Genomic DNA, 26,687 nt, shown 5'->3' on the forward strand with positions numbered 1-26,687 from the left:
TTCTCAGCCTCCTTATCAAGAGGTTCACCATGCATCTAAGTTCTAGATAATGTAATTTAAAAAGATGCTATATTTGGCACTTCAGGTCTGTCTTCTCAAGGATAGAGCATACAATACGCTGGTACCCTGGCCCCTTTCTGGTCTCTGTGTGATGACAAAGGTTGAACGACGTCCCTGTATTCAGGGACCGTCGTGTGTTGAGAATGGTAGAATGCTCTGCCAATAGTGAACCACCTACCCCTGAATGATTCAATGAGACACACATTTGCATGTTGTTTAAAATGATGGGTTTTAGATCCTCTTTTGAAAAAAATAGCATCTTGATCTTAATAAATGATAATTTGGATTTTATATGTGAGACTCTTCCATACTAAAAAAAAATGAGGCGCTGGTCTAACAGCCGGGTACTGGGTGCCAGGAGCCCAGATAGTGCCGGCTGGAAAGACAGTCATCCTCACTAGTCCATCATAAACATTTGGTAAAGCTTCACTTGCAATCCTCAGAAAGGTAGAGTTCTTGCCAAAAGAACATGTGACCTCCGAACTGTTTGGAAAAACCGAGAACATTGAAAAAAACTCGGAATGTTAATGTATCTGTTTGCTATTTTCTGTCGTGCAAAGTTCTGCAACAGGCTGTACTTGGGCTGATTATGACGGGTGATTTTAAAGGAGCAGCTTTAGCAGTGAATGGGCCTCTGGGTCCTGAAGTGCCTGCACTGAAACTTCTCAGTTATTGGGATACATTCTAGCTTCAAAGTTTAGATTAAGGGTGAGGTTTTCCTACCTAAACTAATATATTTAAAAACTTTTATAAGGTTTCAAAGTGTTTGAACTTTATAATTCCCAGTAGGAAAATGTTATCTGAAAGAATACCATAATTGCAAACCACTGCATTTGGGGCAAAGGGGGAGGGTTTCTCTCCAATGCAGCCCAGCTTTCTTCATAAGAAGGTCAGAGGCACACTGGTTTGTATTATTGTGACATTCATTGGGTGATCCAAGTTGCTTTTCCTTCAACAAGGGTCTTTATCTGTCAGACGGGCATTACACTTGACCTCCAAATATGGCTGACCATTTACTGATGAGATTCAGAACCTTTGGGTTGCTCTGATATGTTGACATATTTTCAGAGTTCTGAGCCATGTCCTGGAAAGCCACCATGACTTCTGAACCCTGCATGGCTTCAAGAACCTCTGGATCCGTGAGAATTTCATTGAGTCCAGGCATTCCTGCCAATCCAGGCATCTGCCCAGGAAAGCCACCCCTGGCAAAGAGCCACACTGAGCTCCTGATGGTTGTCTGGCTTCTTATGCCCTCTGGACTCTCTCCTGTTCTTCCTGAGCTTTCTTAACCCCTTCCGTTCTTTATTTGCTCTTCACATTTCCACTCACGCTTTCTCCGATGTTCTTTAATTTTCTGGGCCCTTGGTTGAGCTTCTTTCAGCATTGCACTAGCATCTTCAACGTATTCCAATTCACACGTAAGGGCAATATCCTGGGCTGCTTCTTCCCAGGGTCCCAGAAGTCTGTGTACTTTCCTTTGCCATTTATGAGGCTGAGCTCAGTCAGGATTTATTTCAATAGCTCTGTCACAGTTTCAGATGGCAGCATTTGGCTTCTGTAACTTGATGAAGACACTTGTTCTCTTGGTAAAGAGAATGGCCAAGAGAGGATTCAGCTTAATGGCATCAGTGAATAAGTCGATGGCTTTCTGTAGTTCACCATCATTTAGGGCATCAACAGCAGCCACTTTTCCATCCTTTGCCTGATCCATTATGGCCTCGGTTATCTCTACATTCTCATCTCCCATTTCTTGAGGGATGTCAGTGTCTGGTTTAATCATACCATCATTGTAAATTTCTAGATCACTTTCCTCCCTTGATGTTTTTATGTCTTCCTCTACCTTCTTAATATCTGTTTTTTCTTCCTTATTTTCTTCTGATTTGGTTTTATGAGTAGGAGGCGGCATTTTTACCTCCCAGGTTCTCTACCCAGTCCCTCAGGAAGTGCATTTCCTCAGTATGCAGAATGCTAGGATCATGCCTACACATTTCCATGAAGGCCCTATGCTCGCCCACTTTGAGGGGATCCATGGCCAGGAAGTGGCTGCTTGCTGACTTGGCCTGACTGTGTGGAAGGGGCTGCCTAAACTAATGCTTTGAGATAGGTTCGAAGTAGACACCATTAAATTGAAGGAAAGCAAAACTGTGCTGAGCAAAGAGATCTATAAATGTAAAACGATAGTCTGGAAACATAGAAATTCTGTCTAGGTTAGGTCTTTGATTATAGTTATTTGTCCATGGATCTTCTGGTGACTAGACCAAAAACATAATAAGATGTTTTTAGAGAGCATACTGATCTTTGAAAGTCAGTGTGTATGTGACCTTTAAAGAAACTCCATAAGCCTCTCAACTGGCCTAGCAGAATATAGCCCACAAACTATGTGTAGAATCTAAAGGCTAAGAATAGTGTCCAATTCTCTCTTAAGTAGATAATTACAGGGTAATCAAATGCTTTTGAGAGTAAAAAAAGAACATACCAGTTTAGCAAAAGAACATGATCAAATTTAATGCATACATACATATGGGAACCCCATGTACATGAGAAAGTCAGAGAGGTTCAGAGACAGGAAGCACGGCTATATAACACATCCTGAGCGAGGGATGAGGTAAGGGGCTTCAAAAGGTCACTGCAGGATAATGAAAAGAGAAGACCTTTAGTAAATAGAAAATTTCCCTGCCTTATAGATGGGTCAAAAGTAGTTATCTCTGACAATCTCTATGGGTAAGGCCCCGATTTCAAGTTTCTAGGTATTTAAGGGAGAGGGGCAAAAATTTCTCTAGAACTTGAAGCTTAAAGTTGCCTTTAGCTTAGAACAGCCTGCATATCACAGGCATAACAGAGGCATATCTTGGGGTGACTCTTTCTGGACCCCCACAAATCTCTCCTCTGAAACTTCTCTCGAAGTTTGGCATTCCAGAGTTTGGGTTGGTGGATTGTTTTATAGATCATTATGGCAATCTCAAACTTGAAAAATGGTCAGTTCAGGTCAACAGTTGTGTCTTATTTCAGGAGACAGGGATACAAGTGGACTCCCAAAGGTTAAGCCTGGTGCAAGCACTAAGGCAGTTAATAAGACCTATCTCTATAGAAACAAAAGTCAAAAGTAATCATTGGGACAGACTATACATTTATTCTGAGTTCTGAATGCAGGCAGTCAAGAAGATTTCTAGTCTGTCTCAAATCATCTTCAGATGAAGCGAAGACAGGCGCTTACCATCTGACAGACTTTCCTGGTCTGTAGTTTGAATGTCTCCGTCACAAAGATGCCCCTCTGTGAGCTGCTGTGTGATTTTCCAGAAGCATGCAAGCCACCCCACTTTGGCCTGCATGGCCTTTAGCTTGCATAGGCAGTTTTAGTTCTCAGTGATTCCCAGTCAATGGATGGGAAAATGAAAATGTTAATTTGCAGGGTTGTAGCCATGTATTTATGAAAACTAAAAAATTCAAGACATAGTCTAGTTTACTGGTAGAAAAGAAAAACCCTCAAAACACAACGACCAACACTAGAACCTGATATCCATATGGGTATATTATAGTTTCATTTCAACTGAAACAATTTTTCTGTCTAAAACGACCTCTACCTCTATAACAAAATTAAGACTTATTTGCAAAACAAGTCTAGTTTCAATAAATGTGGTCTGATTATTTGTACAAGTTCATCAAGAGGAGTAATTAACAACACAGGCTCTTTTAAATCTGCTTTACTAGAAATTTTCATAAGGAATCTCCAGATTGAACTTAAAAAGGCCTCTTGAGGCCAGAATAAGCCAAGTTACATACTTGGCAGCAGACTTCGCCTGTAATGCCTATAAAATTGGGGTTAATTTCTCTCTTTTCGAGTTCCCCAGTGTATCCTGAGTTTCTTTACTTTCATCTCCTAGGAAGAAACCTTCATTCCTTACCTGCAAAAACTACCGTGAGCCATGTAAGCAAGGCATCAGGCTGTTTTTAACAAGGGGATTTTGTTGGCTCCCCACAATCAATCTTAATTCCTTAGGGCTTTCTGGTCATACCTGGGCCTACCCATGTCTCTCTCAAAACATGACATTCCAGTCAAGAAGCCTTGTAATATAATTAGTTTCTAATTGTGTCCTGTTGCAAAGAGAGCAACTTGTTGTTGAGCTTATGAAAACAAACATATTGCCATAAAAATAAAATACTTGGAATTTGCTAAGTCTGTAGACATCAACTGGAGAAAAAAAATAAGTGTTTCAATACTGGTTATAAAAGTGTAACTTAACAAATTGAAGTGGTCTTTGGCACTCTAAATATGGCTTTCTTTTGACCACTGGATAAATTTTTATTGCTGATAGAAATAAAAAATGTGCTGGAAAATATTAACAATCTCAGGCAAAAATCACAAATGTTCCCATTCTGTCTCTGCATAGAAATGGATCAATTTACCGTAGTCAAACTTTATTACCTCTTTAATTCCACATACATTTTCACGAGGCAAAGGTTCCTAAGAAATCTATTTAGAAAATTTGAGAAATGACAAAATTCTTCTTTCTTTCCTGGAGAGTTTTTTAATGTTTCTTTTAATTTTCTACTCCTTTTTTTCAGCTTCTTTATACGCTTTTTACAGGTTGGGGTTTTTATAAATTCAGATATATTCTTAATCACTGGGAGATTGCACAAATTTTCATAACTAATTATCTGATTTTGCATATAATTATATGGTTTCAAATGTTATTCAAATACATTTATACATCAACTGCTTTATTAAAAAGTTAAAACAGAAGCTAAATACTCTTATGTGTGACTGGCTTACTTTTCTGCCATATCTCATTGTTTCTGTATTTTGTTTTAATGCTGCAGTATCCAAACTGTTGTGTTGCTAATTTTCCCAAACAATAAGTCAGGTCATGGACAGAGAAACATATTTAGAGTTTTAAAGCTATCAAAGAAAGGGAAGCTGGTCATTCATTTTGTTTGAATACCAATTCTGTGTTTCAGAATTTCAGTTAACTTGAATGCTAATGAATGATGGTCGGCTTTGTTTCAGATGGAAGCAAACCTGTCTTCACCTGTTCTAGAGCACCACCTTCTGGAAAGGAAATGCGTCTCTGTATGTCGAAAGCAGCTCATTTGGATTGGTGTAGTCATGATTTGGTACCGAGAAGTGCCATGGCTCATGAGATGCATGTCTCCATTCACCACTCTGACCCATTACAGTTAAAGACACCAATATGTGGCAAAAGCTGAGTAAGTGAAAGATTTTTGGACTGCTATATTAGAAATAAAATTCTGTCAGTTTTACATTTGTTGCTTGTTAGAACAAAATAACAAAGTTGTTCTGCTTACACAATATATAAATTTTTTAGTACTAGTGCATAGAAATATGTAATACTATTGTTAAAATGGTTAAGGACAAGCTAAGCCTTAGCAGTTTCAGTTAATGTGTTCTAAAGCTAGTTAATGAATATACAAGGTCTGTCCAGAAAAAGCCCAGCAACTGTAAATATAATGAGAACATTTTGCATGACATCATGTAGCCTGGCAGCGAAGGAGGGTGGACTAGCATGCACATGCGTGAATAATGACAAGTTCACTGTACTGATCAGTGGGTGCAGTAGACGCCATTGAGCGAGCATGTGTACTGTGTAACCATTGCATTCAAAATGACTGAGCAAGTAGAGCAATGAATCTGCATTAAATTTTGCATTTAGATTGAACATTCCTCCTTGGACACTATTCAGATGATTCAGAAGGCGGCAGCTATGGCAACTGGTGATTTTGGCAGCTTCATCATGATGATGGTCCTGCTCATGTGTCATGTCTCCTTCAAAGTTTTTTGGTGGAACATCAAATCACCCAGCTAACTCAGCTCCCTTCAGCCCAGATGTGGCACACTGGGAGTTCTGGATTTTCCTAAAACTAAAATCAACTTTGAAAGGAAAGAGATTTCAGACTGTAGATGAGATTCAGGAAAATATAATGGGGCAGTTGATGGCAATTGGGAGAACTGTGCGAAGTCCCAAGGTGCCTACTTCGAAGGGGACTGAGGCATCATTGTCCTATGTACAATGTTTCTTGTATCTTCTTCAATAAACGTCTCTATTTTTTATAGTACATGGCTGGCTCCTTCTGGACAGACCTCACATCATTTTTTGGACTGAATCCATAATAGAGTGAAAAAGGTTGAGAAAAAATAAACACATATCAGAAAAATAGAATGTGATCGTGGCACCTATAGGTAATAAGGGATGGTATACGAGTCAGTCAGCATAATGGACACAGCTTGAGCTGGACTGGAAAAGTGAGGCCCGCATGCCAGAGCTATACCCCCCACAGAGCAGGCCCAGCCCCACGTGGTGACTTGAATGTGGTGGCATCATTGTGCTACGTATGATGTTTCTTATATCTTGCATTTTCTTCAACAAATGTCTCTATTTTTCATTTTACATGGCTCAATAACTTCTGCACACAACAGTCAGCCTTTTTCTTACTAATCCTCACTGTATCAAGTTAATTAAACTTGCAATTAACTAGATTTCAGATTTAAGTCCAGGGCCCACATTTTCCACCCTCAAGAAAATATTTTCTCTATGTAAGCACTGAAAAGTTTTTGAAGGAAGCTTTGATATTTCTCTTTTGGAATCCTATTGGGTTCAAGAAAAGTATCTAAAGAAAAGTTTTTTATGACTGTCCTATTTCTGGAATTTCAACTCTGAGAAATGTGAGGTGTTTCTGAGGTTTAATTTCTTTAAAATAAATATATCAGTTAAAGATTAAAAAAATCTCTAATTCCTGTTTTTTTAAAATATTTTATTTATTTATCTTTAGAGGGGAAGGGAAAGAGAGAGGAAGAGAAACATCAATGTATGGTTGCCTTTCCTGCATTCCCTGCTGGGAACTAGCCCCTGCCGGGAACTGGCCTGCAACCCAGGAATGTGCCCTGACTGGGAATCGAACCGCTGTCGTCTGGTTCGCAGGCCGGTGCTCAATCCACTGAGCTACACCAGCCAGGGCTTAATTCCTGTTTTAATTTATAATTCTGTTCACTTGAATTCAGTGTAAAATGTATGCTAGTCAAATAATCTTTATGTTTTCCTACCAACCTTGGGCTAAATTTAGAGGAGCAAATTTATTGTACATGGATAAGCACTCATCCCCACGACACATATCACTAGCTGACCTGGCTCCATTTCTTAGTGATCCAGGAAGCAGTACGCACAACACTCTGCTCCAAACAGTTACTCTCAATAGCAGGGTTTATTTATGAAATGAAGCTTATGCATTATTATTGAGGCTCTGGAGAAACCACAACAAGGTTATTATCATTTTTCTTTATTATCAATTAATTTATTTTTTATTTTTATATCAATTTCTTTACTTTCATTATTATCATTTTTCTTTATTTTCTTGTAACAATTTCTTTATTTTCAATACTAGTCATTTCCTTTCAATAACCAATGATAACCAATGAGAAAAATATGTGTAAGTATAATATCAATTTTAAAGGAAAAATAAAAAGATATGATATTTTGTTATATGTAATGCACATTTTTTGCCCAAATTTTTGAGGGGAAAAATAAGGATGCACATTATACATGAGTACAATGATTACATACCATGGGTATGATAATCCCATGTATAATGTGCATGAAGTGTGGGTGCACATTATACAAGGCAAAACATAGTAGTTGCTTTATTGATATAATTTAAATTAGCAAATAGGGCTGATAGTTTCAAACTGTCTTCTATAAAATTATACCATTAGATATTCATTCTCTGAAAGTAATTCTTATTCGACAAGAAATACCATCAAGAGTTCAAACATAATAGCATGCTGGTTATTAACAATTTTTATCACATTTATTTCTTAAAAACATCAGGCACTTTAGCAACATCTTTTCTTGGACCCAAAGAGAAAGAGATTAGCAGACCAGATTTTTGAGCACATGTTGAGACCAAAGAGAGCAATACCCCTAGCAAGAGAAAATAGAAGATTGATTACTTGTTCTAGGATGAAATCCAACAGTCTTCAAACCTTCTAGGTGCCAGATTATTATGTTCTGTGTGCTCAGTTCTGCAGTCCAAATCACAGAAAGCACTCCTTTGGGTAAGAGAAATTTAGATGAAAATAGTTTGTTGGAATCTTTCCACTGATTCATTATTATGCTTCAATTAGAGCAGCACAGAGGAAAGAAATTGAAGAAAAATTGCAAATAAAACAAAATTCCCTTGAGAAATAAATTTAAAACCAATATAATGAGTCAGAGCAAAGATAAAATAGCTGCAGTGAGATACATGAGAAGAGCAAGACGTGTCCCAAAGTATGAGTCAAAGTATGAGAGAGCACTCCCCACAAAAAACACTGAAATTATCTCCTGGGGGCCAGGTCCATTGTTGCACAGGCTCCCTCAGCTACATGAGTGTTCTAGAAACCCATCTGTATCAGTGTACCTAGCTGGCATTGTTGTAAGAGGCTGGGTTCTGCTTCAGCGAATTTTTTTTAGAAGACTCTTTCAATATGTTTGCCCTTTTCATCATGGGTGACTTACATAGGCACCTGACCATATCATGCTGAGTGTTCAGCAATTTTTGGCCCAAAATGGCACAATCCCCATGCCCCACCCTCCCTGTGCACCAGATCTCACCCCAAGTGACATTTTTTTTTTTGTTGTTTCCCCAGATGAAAAAATTCCTCCAAAAGAAACATTTTTCTGATGTGGGAAAGGTGAAACCAAAAAGTCAGAAATCCTAAAAGACATCAAAATGGACAAGATCAAAAACTATTATGAGCAGTAGAAAAAATATCTTGATAGGTATATTGCATCAAATGGAAGAGTACTTTAAAGGTGACTGAGAATATTTCAGTAAGAATGTAAGAATAAATACACAACTTTTTTTTGTAAATAATTCTGGGTTTGGGGGTTCCCCCTCATCTTGTCTTTATATATAATAAATGAACAACAAATATAAAAAGTATGATGATCTTAAGGGTGATTGATATGTACAAAATATCAGCCATTGAGTCAGAGCGGAGGAGCCCATCCAGATTCTGCCCATGTTCACTGGTAAAGCTTGTTTTGTTTGCAAGTTGGTTTAGGAGTGGGGTGGGGAAATAGAGAAAAGTTACTGGTTTATATAATTAAAATGTTCAGAGGCATAGTTGACTTCAGACACTGCTTGATCTAAGATTCCAGAATTTGGTTTTTCTTTCTTCCTGTTTCAGAATTTTGATTTTTTTCTTCCTTCTTGTTTCCTTTCTGTCTGCTCCATTCTTACATGTCCTTGCTAGCTCTTGCATACCACTGCCATAGTTTACAGTACAGAAAAGTAATTTCTGCTCCCTATTAGTTCTCACTAATTGAATCTCATGGACTGATGGGTCTAACTTCTGCTTCCTTTAGATTCGGGGCATGCCTCAAAGGAATAGCCCCCCATGCTGGGAGAAGAAACTGGAGCCTTGTGAGGATAGATAATTTGGCGGCTTTCTGGATCTCTAGTACTGGGAGATATCAGATGTCCATAGCCCCCCAACCCCAAATGTGTTTGGGAAACTGGGTTTATGAGAGTTCCCTCTGAGATATCAAGAAAAATACTGGCACGTTAAAAGCTGCGAGAAGTCCTGCAGTGAGGAGACAGATTTCTAGAGTTTATTGATTACACATTATGTTTTACAGAGCTTTTCATTTTTATTAGCCATTGCACTATGATTTAGGAAATTGTGAGATAGATGATCTCCAACATAAAAATGACTGATTCTCATCATCTCAGTCTATTGCCATTCAATATTCAAATTATAATGTTCTCATTTTTGTGCTTCAGAGCTGCCCAAGCAAACAATTGATTTTACTTTGAATCTCTATGTAATGTAAGTCAAAGTTTGGGAAGAACACGTCCTAGTTTTCATCAGCAGAAAATTTTAGCATGCATGACAGTCATTTTGCCAATGACAAATTACTAAATTGGACTCTGCTTTATATGTCACTGTTGGAACAGAAAGTCACAAAGGTATTTGGATGAAACTTGACAATTTTATGATATGATATTGAAACATAAGTAAGTCTTTCACACTGAAGTTTTTTTCCATTGTTTAATTATATTACACCAACATTAAAAGTATAAAATGCAGATGCTAATTTTGAGTTAAGTTGGGAATTTATTGGAGAGCTAATAAAAAATAAAGCACTGTGATTTTTGACTAAGAAATACTCTTAGGACTTCCAGCCAAGATGGAGGTGTAGGTGGAAACACTGTACCCCTTCCCACAACTAAATTTAAAGACAGCGAAATTTTAGTAATAAAAACGCAGCCAAAATAGTGAAAATTGAACTGTACGGAAGTTCAACAATAACGAACCATTCAGTCAGACCACATTACAACCCAGGGACTGGGTCACCCAGCTCTGGTGAACACCTAAGGCTCTGCCCCTTATACATAACAAGTGTGAACAGACCAAACATTATGACTCAAGAACAGCTCAAAGCCCCAGAGCCTATAATTCTAAGTGACCAAAAAATAGCCAACTTTTCAGATGCACAGTTCAAAATACTAGTGATCAGGATGCTCACAGAATTGGTTGATTTTAGCCACAAATTAGAGGAACATATGAAGGCTAAACTGATTGAAATGAAGGGAAATGCACAGGAAACCAATAGTGATGGAAAGGAAACTGGGACTCAAATCAAGGGAGTGGACCAGAAGAAAGAAAGAAACAACCAAACAGAAAAGAAGGAAGAAACAAGAATTTAAAAGAATGAGGAGAGGCTTAGGAACCTCCAGGACATATTTAAACATTCCAATATCTGAATAATAGGGATACCAGAAGGGGAAGAGGAACAGCCATGAGTGCAAAACTTATTGGAACAAATAATAAAGGAGAACTTCCTCTGTCTGGCAAAGGAAATAGACTTCGAGGAAATCCAGGAAGCTCAGAGAGTCCCAGAGAAGTGCACCCAAGAAGGAACCCACCAAGGCACATCATAATTACATTAGCCAAGATTAAAATGAAAGAGAGAATTCTAGAAGCAGCAAGAGATAAGGGGTGTGTCACCTACAAAGGAGTGCCCATCAGACTGTCAATAGATTTCTCCAAAGAGACCTTACAGGCAAGAAGGGGCTGGAAAGAAGTATTCCAGGTTATGAAAGGCAAGGTCAATTTTAAGGAATTCATAATCACCAAGTCCTTATTATATGAAAGGTTAAAGAGACTTATCTAAGAAGAAGAAGATAAAAAATATGAACAGTGAAAGGACAGCAAACTCACAGTTATTAACAACCACACCTAAAACAAAAGCAAACTAAGAGGACAGCTAGATCGGGAGCGGAAACATAGAAATGGAGATCACATGGAGGGTTAGAAACAGGGGAGTGGGAGGAGGAGAAGAGGGGAGAAGGTACAGAGAATAAGTAGCAAAAATGGTAGATAGAAAATAGACAGGGGGGAGGGCAGGAATACTATCGGGAATATAGAATCTAAAGAACTCGTAACACTTGGACATGAACAAAAGGGGGGAATGGTGGGGGAGGGGTGTGCAGGGTGGAGGGGAGTGAAGTGGGGGAATGGGACAACTGTAATGGCATAATCAATAAAATATATTTTAAAAAAGAAATACTCTTAAACTGTATGTTACAGAATATGCCTTAATCTCTTCCATGAGAGTTTTTCTAATTTTTTTTTGGCTCACAGTATTTCCCCAATCATGCATCTTAAAACACAGATGCCCATTTAATCTTTTATAGTACTATTTAGTTTATATGTTTTATCATTTTGTCCTCACAAAAATTCTGTGAAAAAGGCTGGGCAAATGAAAACCCATTTTTTTATAGTTGAAAAATTGAGAGCCAGAAGGAAATACTTGCCTGGGGCACATGGGAAAAACAATAATTGGGCACCATCACCCTCATCTTTGACTTTAAAAGGGATCTTTTATCAAAATGCACCTTGTTAAGTGAGAAAATATTGTGTTTTCTTTCTTCCCAGACACCATCCATATTGTGTATTACCTATGCTGTGTACCCTGTATTGAACTCAACATCATCACCCAATATTTCTTCAATGTTTCTTAAATCAATGCTTATTGTTGAAAAGGAGTCTTCTCTGTCTTATCCTGAATTATCCTCCACAATTCTAACCAACTTGAGGGCGTTATAGCCGTGCTAAAGCTGGGCTTTATCAAATAAAGATCGGACATTCTAGTCGTATCTGGACTTTAGCAACTCTTTAGTTTAAAATCATTTTTAGAAAGAAAAGATTTCAGATAAAAGTATTTATCATGGGTCTCGTGGATTAAGGTAATTCTCACAGACGCAGGAATTAGGTATGATGTGAATGCACAATCCCACTGAAAGCAATGTAGATGTTGTGCCTACCGAATCTCTATGTTACTATACCTTCTTAGCAATTCACCAAGAACCTCCACAAATCAAGTTTGTGAAATGTCTGCTTCTACTAACTGTTTGACCAGAGCTGTTATTTTGGGTTTTCTTTATTTTCTTTTTAGGCTCTGTTATTAACTTCTGTTATCTTGTTATACCTATTGACTTGAAGTTAATTTTTTACTTTCTTAGCTATTATGGAACTTGGAGAAAAATGTCTTTTTCTTTTAGGTGTCTTGTCAGATACAGTTATTTTGCTTGATTCTATAACTTCCATTTACCAAAATCACTTTGACAGCTAATGCTCTTTTCTTACACTATGTTTACACTAAACTCTTATAATAGAGTCTCTATGTCGCATAGTCATTATCACATTGCACCTTGAACTGTAATTATGATTTTTATTCTTTCTTATGAACATAAACTCTTGAAGGCAGGGATTTAGTCATAATTTTCTTGATTTTTATTTTCTCTGTAGTAAAATCTAGCACATAAATACATGCAGAATGTTTGTTATAATAATGAGCTTATGCGTGTCTTTTAACTATTATTGAAATGACAGATACAGTGTGAAGCCTGCTGTCTAACTGAGAATTGCTCAATTCGAAATCTCATTTGAAAATGCTGGAACTATAGGGAATGAGTACGCATCAATAATGAAAGGTAGTTTCATAAACTAGGAAATGAAAAAATTTGAAGTGATGGATTTGTAGTTAGGACTTTATTAATCTCGCCACTTGTTTCTTAAGGATTCAGCACTCACTCTCTCTAATTACTGTTCTTCAACTGCATACTCCACTTGGGACTGAAATATTTGAAGTTATATAGCAGAGCTTCTAAAGTTTCTATTTACCCTCCTCTTTCTTTGAATTCAAATTGTTTTTGATTGAAGCCAAATTCTGACCTTGACAATATTATTTAATCTTTTTGGGTTTAATAGTTTCACTTTTGAAAAAAGTTTCAGATCAAGATCTTCAACAATTAAATGATCATACAAAGTATTTTTGTTATCCCCTGCTTTCCCAACAATTCTTATCCAGAAAGACCACCCCAGAAAATTTCTCAAAAGTACATCAAAAAAATTCGCTTATACAAATTCTACTCTACTCATAAATTAATATTTTCCACAATTATTTAAGAATTTATATAATTATATAAATACATAAAATATTTCACAACACATTCCACATTATTATTACTTACCTTATAATTTCTTCCTTATTTAAAATATTACTTCTCTCAGCATTTGAATGCAAACAGGGTGAGCTCAGAAGCTTATTTCATGTTTAATGATTGACTACCACACTAGGAAAGGAGCTTTGTTCACCCTTGATTTTATCTTATCAGTTGCTACACATATAAAAATCACATGTTCCCATGCTTTGTTTGAGCACCTTGAGTAACTGATGTGACGACGATCCAAATCATTTTCTTCAATCTCTTTCGTTAACACTTACTATGTACACATTTAATATACACAACCGAACGATTACCAGTAATAATCTCCCTGTTTAATCCTCTTTCACCATCTCCCAAGGTGGGATGGGAGATCAAGTCTATAAAACTACTTTAATAAACTTCTCTTAGAATGTATTATTCTTCGAGATTCTTACTGTCTTTTCTATATCCGATGCAATGGATGATATTTGGAGTTGGAATTAAAGCTTTATGTTGCAGCTTTGTAATGTACTTTATAAGATTACTAGATTCATTTGTCTCTTAAGGAATGGAGTTCAGTCTAATTTTGGTCTCAAGAATCTTTTATCTTCTCAGAGATAAAAGTCACTGAATAACTTTTGTTCCTGTAATTTATATATATTAAGATTCATCATAATAAAAATAAAAATAAAAATTGGGAGACATTTAAAATATCTATTAATTTTTGCCTGAATTTATTTGTAAGCATTATTGAGATATAATGATAACATTGCACAAGTTTAAGGTATAAAATGTGTTAATTTAATGTATTATGTATTTCAAAATGATTATCTCCTGTAGCATGTCACTTAATTACTATCACTTTTATTGTGGTGAGAACATTCAGATCTAATTTCTAAGCAAATGTTCAAGTATTATAAAACAGTATTTTTCACTATAATCACTACATGTATATTAGATCCCTAGAACATATTCATCCTGTATGTCCCCTGTGATAAACATCTCCTCACTTTTCTAGCCTTCAGGCCCTGGAAACCACCACTTACTCAGTTTCTATGAGATTGGTTTCTTTATTCCACATACAAGTGGCATTATACAGTGTTTCTCTTTATCTGACTTATTCACTTAACTATAATGTACTCAAGTTCTAACTGTGTTGTCACTAATGATATAATGTTCTTGTTTTCATGCTTGTATAATATTTCATTATATTTATATATATATATATATATATCACATTTTCCTTATTCATGGGCAATTAGGTTGTTTTTAGCTTTTGGCTATTGTGAATAATGCTGCAATAAATAAGGGAATGTATAAGGTCTTGTGATCTTGTTTCAATTTTCTGAGCTTACAGACCCAGAAGTGGGATTGCTGGATCATATGCTGGTTCCATTTTGAACTTTTCGAGGAAACTTTATACCATTTTTAATAATGGATACACCAATTTATTCTCCTACCAGCCATGTAAAAGGGTTCCCTTTTCTTCACGCCCTTGCCAGCACTTGTTAGTTCTTGTCTTTAGGATAATAGCCATTCTAACAGGTGTGAGGTGATATTTCACTGTAGTTTTGATTTGCATCTCCCTGCAGATGCAAGTATCAAGGATTGATGGCCTTCTGGCCATTCATATGTTCTTTGGAAAAATATCTGTTCAGTTCCTCTTCCAAATTTTTGATTGGAGTTTTTGATTTTGAGTTGTATAAGTTTTTTTAAACATATTTTGGATATTAAACACATATCAGATACATGACTTGCAAAAATGTTCTCCAATTGGAAGTTTGATTTTCCATTTTGTTGATGGTTTCCTTTGCTGTAGAGAAGCTTTTAACTTGATTGGGTCCAATTTTTTTAAATTTTTGCTTTTGTTGCTTTTACATTTGATACCAAATTCAAAAAATCATTGCCAAGACCAATGTCAAGAATCTTACCCCCTAGTTTTCCTCAAGGATTTTTATGGTTTCAGTTCTTACATTTAGGTCTTTAATCCACTTTTAGATGACTGTTTGGTGCAAGATGGGAATCCAATTTCATTTATTTGCAAGTGGCTGTCCAGTTTTACCAGCATCAATTATTAAAGAGACTGTCCTTTGCCATTGTATATTCTTGACTCCTTTGTCATCAATTAATTGACCATATATGCATGGAATTATTTCTAGGCTATCTATTCTGTTTCATTGATTTTTCTGTTATTTCAAGCCAACATCATGCTATTTTAATATAGCTCTGTGGCATAATTTGATTTTAGAAAGTTTGACGTTTCCAGCTTTTTTCTTCTTTCTTAGGACTGTTTTGGCAATTCAAGATCATTTGTGGCAACATACAAATTTTAAGATTGTTTGTTCTATTTCTGTAAAAATTATTTGCCTTTTCCAGTCTCCTTTCATCAATGTTTCATGGTTTTCAGGTACAGATATATCTCTTCCTTGGTGAAATTTACACCCAAATATTTTATTATTTTTAGTGATCGTGAAAATAAATTTTTTCTTAATTTTTCTTTCTGATAGTTTGTTGTTAGTTTATAGAAACAAAAATGATTTTGTATATTAATTTTATATTCTGAAACTCTACCAAATTTGTTTATGAGTTCTAACAGTGTTTGGTGGAGTTTTTCTGTGTAATATCATGCCACCTGCAAATAGCAGAAGTTGCTTGAGTGGGCACATTGTCATGGTGAAGCAGCCAATCACCCTTTGCCCATAGCTGTGGCCTTGGGAATCATCCCATTGGTTTCCATGGAGGAAAAGTTTTATGCAAAATTTGATGCAGATTCATTGCTCTACTGGTTCAATAATTTTGAATGTGACAGCCTCTCAGTACACGTGCTCACTCGCTGACATCTACTGTCTCCACTGACTAGTACAGTGAAGTCATCATTGTTCACACATGTGCATTCCAGTCCACTCTCCTTGGCTGCCAGGTGAAAGGATGCCATGGAAACCATTCTCATTATATTTATAGTGGTTGGACTTTTTCTGGACAGACCTCATATTATGATTCAAAATATTTTCAATGACCCTGTATATTGATGTGCTATCAATTATAAATATATTAATTTATTTTAAAACAATGAACTTTCATATAATACAATAAATAGTATGCAAAAAGTACAGGGACTTATTGAAAAAATTCACACATGAGTGGACCAGAACACTTCAAAACCATTTTGTTCAAAGGTCAACAGTAGTTGAATTAATATATAGCATATTTGTTACTGTTCTTTATTTGTTGCCCTCATTATTTGATCTTATTTTATCTGCCACTCTTTCTTCCTTTTTGTGGTTTTGTTACTGGAGAAAATAGGTTCTTACAGTGTCTCAGGAAAGGAATTTTAGGGACACATGCATAGGAAGATTTTAAGCAGTAGTGGCAAGAGTATTAGAATGCACAAGTACAGCTAGAGAGGAAAAAGGGCATGGTCCAAGGAGACGCACAGGTCGCAGATGCCCTTGAAGAGGCTGTGGTCCCTCACAGTGCACTTCCCAGTACCCAGTTGGTAGACTGCCTTCTCTGCCTCTAGGTACACCATGCCTGATGCCTCACCCATGAACCTGTGGTTCAGTTTGGTCTCACTGTGGAAGAAGCCCAGTTTCTGGGGTCACAGGTCTGCACTTGTACCCACCAGGCCCAGAAGGGTCAGGGCCCAGACCTTCAGTGCCACCACCCCTGGTGCCAGAAGCTCCAGGTGTCCAGCTGAGTCTCTGCTCCCAGCTGGCATCAAAATTCTTAGCTGTGTGACCTTGGGCAAGTTAGTTAACTTCTCTGTGCCTTATTTCCCCATCTGAATGTTGTCAAGGCTCCTGGCACCTGACTCAGCTGCTGCTTCCCCTTCCCCCACCCCCGGATGGGCGTTTGTTAAGCTTTCATAACATTTACTTGGGTTGGGAAAAGAGCAGACTTTCTTTCAAACTATTCAACATCTTTTCTATCTTTCCCTGGGCCTGAGCCTGTGGCCTCCCCCTGCCCAATCTCTTTCCTGGATCTTCAGGGGTTTTGTACCCTATCCTATGGGATCTTTTTCTCAGATTTCCCCAAGGTAGTTTTCTCTCCTTTATGGTGAGCATTTTGGCTTCTACTGCACGTGCCTGATAGTTTGCTGTGTCATTTGGCTTCTACTGTGCATGCATTTACTAAAAGGACTTCCCCCTGTACCATTTCTCCCTTCCCCCATTAATCCAGTGGAGTGCAGGGCTTCCCCAGAGTTGTTGGAAGGCTGGTCTTTCCTGTCCACTCAGATGTTAATCCATTTGGTGAGTGATGCTGTCTGTTCCTGGAATGACTGTGAAACTGCTCCTTTCTAGTTAATCTGGCTTAATGAAATGTCTGGCTCCCTTCTTATTCATTAATATCTAACTAACTGTCTACGGTAACAGTTTCTGGTATTACATTTGAAATTAAAAATTTCAACTCTTCAGTTATTTTAGTAATTACTGAGAGGAACTTGCTTTTTGATGATTTCCATTTTCCTTCAACATTTCCAATGCAGAAAATCATTCTGGTGGTGACTCCCCATAGTTAGTGGAGTAAAAAGCAGAGAGATCAATAAATATGATTCTCTTCCCAACATTTGCATCAGTGCCTAGCAAAATAAAATGCAAAAGAAAATTTGATGATAATGACAACAAAATATCATGGAAAATAATCAGTATACATTCTACAAAATTAAGAAAGCATGAATAGTTAAATACCAAACATAAAGCTTCTTTTTTTCATTTCATGTAATTGTTACCTATTTTTAACATTTAACACTTTGCAATTTTATTGGGGCTTATTATCTATAATTTGGTATTTGGGTTCTCCTTTTGAATTTACTTTCAATAATAATGATGATTATTTATAATTTTGCCTTATTTCAGTGATCCTAACAGAAGAATACAGTTTTGTTTATACTAAATTCTAAAGGCTGGTGGAAAGAAATACCGTGAAGGAAAAACAACAATGGTATCACAAATTTGAATTTATTAATCTTATTCCTTTACTGTTTACTTGAACTAAATTTACTTTAAAATAACATATGCCATAGTTTAGATTAAACTAAGCATATAATACATAAGTAAATGTCCCCAGATGGCCTAAAATGTAAAAAGTGTGTGTTTCTTGATATTTGTAGTGACGGCTCTAGTGTTGCCTTCCAGCACTAAATTTGAACTAAAGTATACATTAACGGCTTTGGTAAGATTAATATGCTAATTGATTTTATCAGTGTGTGTTTAAATTCATCATGTTCACAGCTATTAATTTTTCCTATCCCTCTCAAATTCCCGCAAAGTTCCTCTGGAGGGCACTCTTACCATAACTAAACAATTAGCTCCAGCTGGCGGGAATGGGGAAGGGCACTGCATCGTTCTTAATGCTGCTCACCTATTTCAAATCTTAGTGTTCGGCATGACTTTAGCTTTTCCATTATTTAAGGGGAAAAATAAACTCTCTGTCTATCCCTTCTTGATTACAGAAGTTATCCTCCGTCGCACCATACTCTATTTGAAAACAAACACCATTTCTGTCCTTTTTATTACTTCTTGAGAAAAAACGCCGGGAAGTTGATAATGAGGGGCTGGAGTGAAATGCGACTTCTGCGTGGGAATTTATTTTTTCCAAGTGCTTTAATAAAAAGTAAATAGGAATTTGAGTAGTAGTATAGAAATCAGCTAAACATAAAAATCATATCCAAGCTTAATTTTCTTCAATATAATCTTTTGCTCACAAAATCAGATTTCAAGGCAAAAAAAAAAAAGACCTCAGAGGTCAAAGTTGTTTACTTGTTTTTGTTTTATATGTCTATAGAAAATGCATGTCATTTTAGGAAAACAGGGCTGCTCAGAATGTATGTGAACTATACAACCTTGATAATCAGTTCATTAAATAATTTGCAGTCCCATTCAGAATCCTAATTGAAAAGTAATGCATTTCATTGAAAGTCAATTTAGATAATTACTTCCATAAATAACACTTGGGTCACTGTACTCTTTATTTGTAATACTCTCTCTTTCATCTTTGAATTCTTTTATTTTTTGATGTATTTTATTTGCTGCTAAAATATAAAATCAAAAGGTGTTTGAAGATTTTATAAGTTTCTAAATGACAACCAGAAATTAAATATTACCTTATAGATAATAAAATTTTTCAGAAATACTGTCTTTCATTTTAATGATACATATTAAGAAACAGATAATGCAGCAAATATGATTTTTGATACTGAGAAAGAAAGAGAAGGAAGTAACATATAAAAAGCAATTTTACAAGAGAGAAAATATCATTCTTCATTTTTCAAAAATGTACATTTTACCTTAAGTATATTCCACATTTTCTACATTCATTTCTGAGCCACCAGCTAATATGTAAATGTTTACTTTAATGTGACTACTCATTCTGAAGTTTACCGTTTCATTGATGACATTTATAATAGGTAGATTTCCTTTTCCTTCAGAGAAAATGACCATTTTATTCTCAGCAGGTTATGTAATTCTATGGATCAACGGCCCATTTCAGTATGGGTGTGTGAGAAGCAATGGCAGGGAAGGGACCTCTGGGGGTGTGCTCTCCTTCCTACCAGAGAACTTGTAACAGCAATGTGACCTGATGTACATAGTACGACAGTTCTCAAGAGCCTCCTGTTGTCTTAGAGAATTTATGTAATTTTATATTTCACTACACACATTTCCATGTTTATTTGGAAAGAAAGGAAACACCCAAAATACTGTGACATGTTTATCCCTGATTCAGTACTTTTGACATTTCACTGCCAAAGCTGTAAATATTTGGGAAGCAAGAAAAAGAAAACAGCATTTGTAATTACATATAGGTTCAGATCTTGATTACTTTCTGGTATTGGGTACTGTTCAACTTGTTTAATCTCACTAAATCTCAGCTATCTCCTGTAAAATGAAGTTAACATTAGACTGATCACTTTAAATTGTTATATATGGGAGTTGAAAATAGCGGTGTACCAAAAATTTCTTGTGGTTCAAGTTGATGACAGCTTTACCTTCCCACACGAAGGCACTAAAGTGTACGAAGCTCCCAGTAAACTACTCAACTCATAGTGATTTTACTGATGCTAGGGAAGTTGGTCAGAGCTCTATGTCAACAATATAAATAAAAATACTTATTGCATTACAAATAAAAATTCCCTTTATCCTGATAAGGGAAAAGTCCATGCATCTATAAATCTGTTACATTTTTGCTACTCATTAGTTATGAGAATGTTATTTATTCATCAGCATCGTTATTTCTTAAAAACTAATTTACATGGTTTGTTAATTATACGAAATGAAATATGTAAGTATGTCTGTTGTGTTTTCATTCGTTAAAGCAAAGGTCAAATGGTACAAATAGGTACTATATAGAAGCAGCAAGACTAAATGTACCAGGTGCTGTTCTAGGTGTTGAAATTACAGCAGTTAATAAGACGAGATCCACTCTCTCTGGAAGCAGACAACCTCTTAAGAGGGCACCGATAACAAGCAAGTAGATGTACTCAAAAGCATAATTGCATATAGTGATATAGAAGAAAAAATGAAAATCTTCTATGTACTAGGTCTATCAATATGTAAAATTCAACTTTTCTTCCATCATTGTATATACGTGACGTTAGATTATTCTTTCATTTTCCTTTGTAGCTTAGTTTATGTGGATATGTGATAAAAGGGTCCACACATTTGGAGAATTAAAAATATTCTGAATTATTACCTTTTCTGGATAACAAACTGCCTGTGAAACGTCTCTATCCTTCTTTCCTACTTTAATGTGTTAGTAATAACACCTGGTCCTGGTTGAAAAGTGGTAATACCATAAAATTTTAAGGCTAAACCTTAAGAAATATGGTAATTGCTATTTAGCTATTTGAATTATATTTCCCTAAATAACCTGCCTTCCTAAGTGAAACATTTTTATCTCACCTTCTCTTTTTATAGCTGCCTCCCTTTGGAACCTTTTATCATTTTATTGCATTAGAAACGCTTTTGAGGGAAGAGAGAAAGAACTATTTGAACTTTACAAACAGATATAAATGGAAAGAAAGAAGAGGAAGGTCAGATTTGGGGTTTGTTAACCTTGGCAGTGTCCTTTGAAAGCAGTCCCCAGGTAGCTTTAACTTCTCAAGCACACGTGAGCCTGAAATGACCCCCACACCCAGTTTGCTTGGCAAACTGACAGAGGTCAAATTTTCACACAAATGAACAATTTCCCTGATAAAGTGAAACTGGGACTTAAACACGTTCTCTAATCAGCAGGTCCCCGTTTTTAGCTCCTATTTTGGAGTATCCCCAAGGTTTCTAGTACAATTTCATTTGACCTTTAGCTGGAGACCATATTTTACCACAGCGCCTGTGTCCCTGATCCCTGGAGCCGTGTTGCCTAGGTCATCAGTCATCAGCACGTGTGAGGACTCCATCCTGCACACAGGGAGGGTATTCATTATCCCTTTTTAAGAACAGACTCTGTCCTCTGGCACCAGGCCCCTGATCTCCTATCCTTCCTTTGAGGCGATAACAGAAATTTTCAGACTGTTTCTTCAGATTTCTCAAACGGCGTGCTTTGGATTGAAGTATTTTGGTCTGAGAGCAAAACACGACTATGGGCCCTCTAAACGTCTATTAGGTTTTGAACCAGTTGAAAGATGTGTGCACTTTCATAAGGGTATGGTAAGTACAGAGTCTCTGTATTATGGGAGCCTCAAATTATTTACGGAAACTTCTTATTTTGTCTTGAAATTAAGATGTTCTAAGAATTACTGTAAGGTCAGAAACTGCCTTTAATCATATAACATTGTTATTACTGAAACCATTCTTTTCGGATCAACTAATGTACAAAAAATATCATTAGGACAAACACTCATTCCCACTAATCATATCTGCTTAAGGAGAGAGAATTTCTATTCTGCTTCCAAGAGGGAAGACTTTGGATGAGACACCTCCATCTTCCCTATACTTCTTCATGACCTCCTGTCAAGGGGAGAGCAGTGAATTACTAACTCAGTGCCCTGTGGGGGCTGAGAAGACAATGTGATCTGCCTTTTGTGTCACATAATAAGCACACAGTGATGAACTTTGAACCCGTGAGGGTGTGGCCTGAAGTCTGGTGGAGAAGTGTACTCTGCAATGTAATGTTAGAAAGCACTTTGTACGCAAAAGCTATGTGTCCCAAGCCACCTTCTACCAGGAGAGTTTCATGTTGCTCTTGATTTATATCATTTATGTGTTTATCTTTCAGTCATTTGCAAAATGTATCAGAGACAGTAAAGGTGGTATTTGCTAGAGCCCTAAATCTACTACATGTAAAAATACCCTTTTAATCGACAACATGACACATGTTACCACAATCGTCATTGTTATTTTTACTCATTCTAATGAATAAAAATTTGAGACATCAAATTGTTTTGGGATGGAACAAGTTCAAAAGCAAAATCAAAACTAAGTTTGGTGGGCTCTGTCTGGTGTAGCTCAGTGGATTGAGCTCGGGCCTGCGAACCAGACAATCGTGGTTCTATTCCCAGTCAGGGCACATGCCTGGGTTGCAGGCCAATTCCTGGCAGGGGCCAGTTCCCAGCAGGGGATGCATGAGAAGCAACCATACATTGATGTTTCTCTTCCTCTCTCCTTCCCTTTCCCTCTAAAGATAAATAAATAAAATATTTAAAACAACAACAACAACAACAAAACTAAGTTTGGTGGGGATGACTGGGGGGGGGAAGTGGTGGGGGGTAAAGACAGACAACTGTACTTGAACAACAATGAAATAATTTAAAGAAAAGCAAGCTTGGAAGCCTTTAGACATCTTTTTACTCTCTGACATTTTCAGTCTCCACTAATTCCAAGTGCCTAATGCATTCTGATGAATAAAATTTGGAACAATTAACAGTTTAGTCAGAATTAAAATTTGTTATTAATTTTAGATCTGACAATACCATTCACGCATTTAATTATTTAGATTTCTGAAACATAATGCACATTTTGTGACCTTTTAGTTCTCTACACCTATGCAGCCATTAGAAATACAAATTCAAATAAAATGATAACAATAATAACTACTGGAATTTATCAAGAAAATGTGATATGTTGTTTATAGTATTAGGTGCTTAATCAGTGATACCTTATTTAATTCACAGAAACACAGATAGTTATTTGTTATTTCTATTTCACAGCTGAGTAAATTGAGCCGTAGAGATTACAGATAAATTTTCAAAGGTTATGTACATAGCTTGTAATTCTTTAAATTCACATTCATGTCAGGAATATCTCCAGAACCCACTGTGAAGACAACCGTGCTTTCCTGCCCGCAGTTAAATGTGTAGAAAATTTGCTCCACCTTCATTTGACAGGAAAACATGACTGCGGCACCTCACTCCCAGCGTCCGTATAACTGTGTTTCATTAATATTACAAAGTTTTGTGGCTTCAGTTTTATACATTAATCTTCTATAATATTTTCTACAAGCATATATCACATCTAGGGTATGTGTATATATATATGTGTGTGTGTGTATATATGTATATATTATATATTATATATTTTTCTCCAAGTAATGTTTTCAACCACAGAACTAAGGAATTTATGTCATCAATAATGGAAAAGCATCTGACAATTTAGAAAGATCACATACAGTTATGGTGGACAGGATCTTCAGAGTAAAACAAAAATTAAATTAATATATACTACAGAGGAAAGGAAGAAGAATCTATGTAAGGCTCATATGTCTAGAAATAGTTTAACACATTAGAGCATAGAGTTTAAATTTCAAGCAACAGCCACACTGGCGTTAGGTCCACCCTGCTTTACTCTTCTATATCAACAGAAGAGACATGTACCCATGTAATTTTCTACTTCCTTTGTTCCATCAACAAATTATTTGCCAAAGTTTTCTCATTAAAAGTAAATATTGCTCTGGCTGGTGTAGCTCAGTGGATTGAGCGCAGGCCTGCAAACCAAAGAATCGTGGTTCAATTCCCAGTCAGGGCACATGCCTAGGTTGTAGGCCATTTCCCAGCAGGGGACACACCAGAGGCAACCATACATTGATATTTCTCTCCCTCTCTCCTTCCCTTTCCCTCTAAAGATAAAGAAATAAAATCTTTAAAAAATTTTAAAAAGAATAAATATTGACTCAGCCACAACGTATTTTTCCAAGCCAATATCTCATAATTTGGGATTTGAATTCTTCTGTAAAGTTTACTTAGTTATAGTTTCCTAAAATTAGGTACCACTTCAGGAATTGAGGGTACAACATCAATTAGTGATTGGAACTTGGGGAAACAGACAAATGTTTTGCAACACAAAAGTATACAAACTATTATAAAAAGAAGCATGAACACGGTGTGACTGGAGTCCAAGGCTGGAAATGGTCACTTCTGTCCAGGGGTTACTGGCAGGAGGGTTACTGTCCTGATTTGCCTGGGAGGTGCGACTTCCTCGGAGGCAGGACTTTCAGAGCTAAAACTGGGACAGTGTGGAAACCAGGACAGTCTGGGGAAACTGGGACTGCTGCTCAACCTAACTGGAAATTTTTTTAGTGAGAAGATACACTTGAGAACAAATGTTTAAAAATAATAACTATGTTATTATTTATTATTAATAATTTATTAGCAGCATGGTCCATGGCCTCTAGGAGAGAATTTCTCCTGTTATAAATAGTAGTCATAATAATAATATAGTTATTATTATAGTAATAATAATGTAGTTATTATTATTATTCCTATTTATAACGATCAGACTTTTTGTGCTAGATACTGTTCTATGGTAACCTAATGTGGCCATACTGTTACCAATAGAGTCTGTTTGGAATGCTGGAGTCTCCCTATTGGCCAAGATGGCAGCAGGGGGAGGGTCTTATACTGACTGTGTGGAAAGCTAGAAATATCAATGGATAGGGCCCAAGCACGTGAAAAGCTAGCAAAATAATTGGCTAGAGAAAAAAAGCTCTTTTCCTCCCTTCCAGTGAAAGATTGCTGTAGGCCCAGGGCAAGGCAGGCATGTATGCCATTGACACCAGAATGACATGGAGTGGTGGGGTGCTAGACCAAGAGGCATGTCAGTCAAGTCCGGGGAAAGAATGGATTGGTTGAGTGGTGGACACGCCCAAATCATGCAAAAGTTTGGGGAGTTGATTGTCATTTTGAGAAATCATTTGGTCTGTTTCACACCCAAGCTAATACACTTCCAGGGAAACAAAGCAGCTTTTCTTGCTGTGACCTGCACTCACACGTTGCACTCACCTGTTATTTTTATGGCTATGTGGCCTTAGCAGCATGGTCCGTGACCTTGAGGAGGGAACCTCTCTCCCTCTGTCTCTTTCCCACTGGAAAGTGTGTTGGACTGGACAGTGTGTTCATGCGGTCCTGGCAGACACATGGCCCATGCCCACGCGGCTCCACACGCAGGATCCAGGATGGAGACTGAGATGAACAGCAGCAGGAAACATGCTAAAATATCTCGATAGGGACGAAACTGCTTAGCAGATGCCTATGGGCTCCAACGGACTGTACTTTACCATGAAGCAGGGACTTTGGATACTGGCTTTTCTCTTGGCCTTCCTGAGGACGGTTGGACTTTTTCCACGGCAGAAAGAGGAGATGGTCTTCAAGATGGGAGCCTGCCATTCTCCCCGGCCACACGTCCCCTGAAATAAAACCTCTTTCCTTTTGCACCAGGAGCTTCCTCATGAGGTTTGGCTTTTGTGGTGACAGGCAGCTGACCCTCTGTTTTTGCACAGTTATAATATTATGTTATAAAGGTTATTATTATCCGCCTTCTGATAAGGAAACAGGCATATGAAAACTTGTCAGATAATGTATGAAAGTGTGGATCAGGATAGACTAGGATACTTGGGAATAATGGGGGTTGATGGCTTTGGAGAGGAAGAATATTCAAATTTAGTTTTGTTTTTCAGGTTTTTCCATCCAAAGAAGTGACTTATGCAGACTGTGTTTCCTTAAAAACTACCCCGAAAACTTCGGAGGAATTAATAGATAGTATTGAACAATGAACAGGAGAAAGGAAGGGAAAGATCAATTAATAAGTTATGAGTGTTGTCTCCTAATATCATAATGTCCTGAATCAAGTCAGTGACAGTGGAGTCGAAGTGAACAGAGTCACAGGCACAAAGGAGGTAAAATTGAGCACTCTTAGTACATGACTGCGTAAGCT

At 36.9% G+C, this 26,687-nt stretch overlaps 1 long non-coding RNA gene and 1 pseudogene across 2 annotated transcripts; one reads left to right on the forward strand and one right to left on the reverse strand.

Annotated features, from left to right (window-relative positions):
• Positions 1-493: 493 nt before the first annotated feature.
• LOC118978464 (uncharacterized) lies at positions 494-10,138 on the forward strand. 2 transcript variants are annotated; one of them, XR_005064711.1, is made up of 3 exons: positions 494-768; positions 5,066-5,265; positions 5,730-5,982. It is a non-coding gene; the product is annotated as an uncharacterized LOC118978464 (long non-coding RNA). The 2 variants fall into 2 exon arrangements; XR_005064710.1 differs by lacking the exon at positions 5,730-5,982 and adding an exon at positions 9,840-10,138 and having other exon boundaries at positions 495-768.
• Positions 927-4,491, reverse strand: LOC118978463 (hsc70-interacting protein-like; annotated as a pseudogene).
• Positions 10,139-26,687: the final 16,549 nt, after the last annotated feature.

Source organism: Sturnira hondurensis, unplaced genomic scaffold, assembly GCF_014824575.4.
Source record: "Sturnira hondurensis isolate 20B ecotype Veracruz unplaced genomic scaffold, ASM1482457v3 Scaffold0021795, whole genome shotgun sequence".
NCBI classification, from domain to species: Eukaryota; Metazoa; Chordata; class Mammalia; order Chiroptera; family Phyllostomidae; genus Sturnira; species Sturnira hondurensis.